The sequence below is a fragment of the Octodon degus genome, unplaced genomic scaffold (genome assembly GCF_000260255.1).
Source record: "Octodon degus isolate 3935 unplaced genomic scaffold, OctDeg1.0 scaffold00097, whole genome shotgun sequence".
Lineage (NCBI taxonomy): Eukaryota > Metazoa > Chordata > Mammalia > Rodentia > Octodontidae > Octodon > Octodon degus.
The window spans coordinates 10764648-10768666 of NW_004524673.1; positions in this window are offsets into that span (position 1 = coordinate 10764648).

Sequence of the window (4019 nt, forward strand, 5' to 3'; positions counted from 1 at the left end):
GCAGGATCTCAAGGACTAACTAATCAAGAAAGGGAAAGGAGAAGAGCTAGGGAACATGACAATGTCAAGCCATACAGTTATATGTAAAAATGAACAAGGCAATGATCCTGAGAATATTTAGAAGATTCTTTAATCTAGCATTTAATTGGAAAGATTCTCACCCTGAGTAACTATACATACTGATACCGGTATACTAAGCTTCTGCACTGCAGATGGTAATTTGTAATAGTAGTTTCATGTTTGTAGTGCCTGTCATTCTGGTATTCTTAATATGGGCAGCTTGTCATGATATGCCAGTTACTGCTAAGATGTCTCTCGTGTAGGTGGATGTTCAAGAAGAAGGGGGTGGTGAATTCTTTATTAATTCTAGACAGCAGACCTTCCTCTGAGTACTTATTTTTTAATTTTTTTCCAAATGTTTGGGTTGCCTTTCAACTTTGTTGGTAATTTCTTTTGATGTGAAAACAATCAGTAAGAGCAGGTTCCAGTTAATTTGTTCACTGTTTCCCATGCGATTTAATTTCTGTTCACAAACACTTTGCCTACCCTTATGTCTTCAAGAGTTCCTCCCACTTTCTCTTCCAGGAGATTTAGTTTCTCTGCTTTAATATTTAGCTCTTTAATCCATTTTCACTTCAGTTCAGTGCATGGTGATAGACCTGGGTCAAGTTTGAGTTTTCGGCATGTAGAGAGCCAGTTTTTCTAGCACCATTTGTTGAAGAGGCTGTCTTTCTTCCAGTGAGTATGTTTGGCCCCTTTGTCAAAGATAAGGTTCCTGAGTGTGTTGGTAGGGGCTTCACCATCTTCCATTCTATTCCATTGATCCTCAGGTCTATTTTGTTTCCAGTATCATGCTGATTGTATCACAGTAGCCTTGTAGTATAATTTCAAGTCAGGAATGGTAATGCCACCTGCCTTGTCTTCATTGCCCAGAATTGCCTTTGCTATTCCAGTTCCAGATAAATTTTAGGAATGATTTCTCTATGTCTGTGAGATATGTCGGTGGTAGTCTGATAGTGATTGTATTAAATCTGTACAGCAATTTTGGGAGTATGGCCATCTTCACAATGTTCATTCTTCCTGTCCAGGAGCATGGGATATCTTTCCATTTTCTGAAATTCTCTATGATCTCTTTTTTATGAGTACTGTAATTTTCCTTGAAAAGGTCTTTGACTTCTTTAGTTATGTTAATTCTAAGGTATTTTATTTTCCTCGGTGCTATTGTAAAAGGTATTGTTTCTATAATTTCCCTCTCAGTGTGTTTGTTGTCTCTGTAGAGGAATGCTATTGACTTTTGGGTATTGACTTTATAACCTGCTATGCTACTGAATTTCTGTATTAATTCTAGTAGCTTCTTGGTGGCATTTTTGGGTCTTCCAAATAAAGTATCATGTCATCTGCAAATAAAGATAATTTAACTTCTTCTTTGCCTATTCTTATTCCTTTTATTTCTTTCTCTTGTCTAATGGCTATAGCTAATGATTCCAGAACTATATTGAATAGCAGTGGTGGTAGAGGACATCCTTGTCCTGTACCAGATCTAAGTGTAAAACATTTCAGTTTTTCCCCATTTAGGATTTTGTTAGCCATTGACTTTTCATAAATGGCTTTTAGCATATTGAAGTAGAGGCCATCTATTCCAATTTTCTGTAGGACTTTGAACATGAATGAGTGTTGGACTTTGTCAAAGGCTTTTTCTTCATCAATTGAGATAATCATGTGTTTTTTAATTTTCGCTCTAGTGATGTAGTGTATTACATTTATAGATATTTGAATATTGAACTATCCTTGCGTCCCTGGGATGAATCCTACCTGGTCATGGTGTATGATCTTCTTGATGATTTGCTGTATTCTATTTGCTCATATTTTACTGAGGGTTTTGTCATCTATGTTCATGAGGGAGATCGGCCTGTAGTTCTCTTTCCTAGTTGCATCTTTCCATAGTTTTGGTATCAGTATAATACTTACCTCCAGGAATGATTTTGGGAGGGTTGCTTCCTTTTCAACTTCATGGAAGTGTTTGAGGAGTATAGGGACTACATCTTCTGTACATGTCTTGTAGAATTCAGCTGTGAATCCATCCGGACCTGGACTTTTCTTTGCCGGTAGGTTTTTAATTACATCTAGTATTTCTTTGCCTGTTATTGGTCTATTGAGAAAAGTTATAGTTTGTCCACTATTGCATAAATGTATTTTTAATCTGAGCAGCAGATTTGATGATAAAATTTCATAATATAATAAAATTGGTTAATTTGTTATTCTTGATTTAAAAATCTGTGTAGTATATGTTGCTCTGTTTCTTTGTTTCTGCTAATATTTTTTTTGCTTTTATTGTTTTTTTTACTATTCAAAATGAAATAAAATAAAATATTTTAGAATTCTATCTAAAACACAACAAAAATAGAATAAAATAAATTGAAAAATTAAAATTAAAATAGGAGAGGAAAAAATATTAAAGTTTATTGAAAAAAAATTAATTTTTAATTATTTAACTAATCTTGTACACATATATCTGTTAATCTGAGCATTAGATTTGATGATAAAAATGTGCAATATATGAACATTTGTTAATTTTTCATTTTTGTTTTGAAATTCGGTACCATGTGTATTTTTGTATGTTATTGTTTGTCGCTTTTGTTTTTGTTTTTACTCTATAAAATAAAATACAGTGTAAAATAAAAAAGAATTAATAGATCTTTGAAATTTTTGTATCTTCTTTTTCCTTGGTACTGATTTGTCTTACATATATGTATAATCACATTTTTAGTAATAGTTGTTCATTTTTCAAAATTAAATTTAATTGAGTTGATCGAATCGATTGTTCAGACAGCCAATATTTACTGGAAAACTTTTGCTTTTCCACTATCAATATGTAAATATAAAGTCAGAGATTACCCAAACATATTTAATGTAAACCTGAAGGTAATATCGCTAGTCATTACTTTATAAGATTACCTTGAAAGAGTTTCTAAGTATGGAAAACCTAATATTAATACTTATTTAGAACCTATCACATTTTCTTTTCTCTCATTGCTGGTACAAAATACCCAATGCTCAAAATTAAGGAAGGCAAGGTTTATTTATCTCACAGTTACTGGAGGTTTCAGTCCATACTCAGCTGCTCCAAAGCAGAGTGGCACACAGCAGAGAGCAGCTGTTCATGAAAGCGGCAAAAGCAAAGGGCAAAGGAGAAGATGCAGCTGTGGCTGCTAGCCAGCCAGCCTCCTTTCCTTACAATGTAAAGCAGATTCCTGCCCAAGGAAGGGTGCAGTGCCCAAACCCACAATAATCAATCACAAACTCCACAAGCCACCCCATGACTGCATGTGACTTTGGGGGGACAACTAGACACAAACCGTAACAGAGACCAATAGCACCATGCATGGAATTTCAGCCATGCCTTTGTTTTTATCTTTTGATATATTCCCACCTAGGAAAGAGAAATAGTGAATATTAATCTAATTTTAATAACCAAACATATTCTTTCAAATCAAACTGTTTTACAGTTATCAGAAACTAAAGTGATGCTAATGCACTGATGTTGTTTCATTACCTAATAAATGTTTTAGTTAGCATGTAGAAATGATTACCTTATTTTTCTTACCAGATGAAAGTATTCTACCTGCTTCAATGCTCCCCAGCCAATAATCTCATGCATTTACTTGAGAAGAATTGTCTCCATGATAATAAATACTAGGAATATTTCATATGTAAACTCATTATACATACATTGAAATCGAACAGTGAATTACATTACATGAAAAGGATTAATAAAATTATGTACAACACAATATTATACACTAGTTTCCCCTATAGCAGATTAGAAATCATTAAATTTTATTTGCTCAAAATCACAACTTACAGACCTACACGACATTATTTCTACAAAATAGTATGTTGTTTGCTAAGTAGGTGGAAATATATTTCCCACCAAGAGGAATTTTTAAATCTGCCATCTTTTACTTGGCACATAATCAACACCATTCAGAAGAGCTAATACCCAGTTATCATAATATATA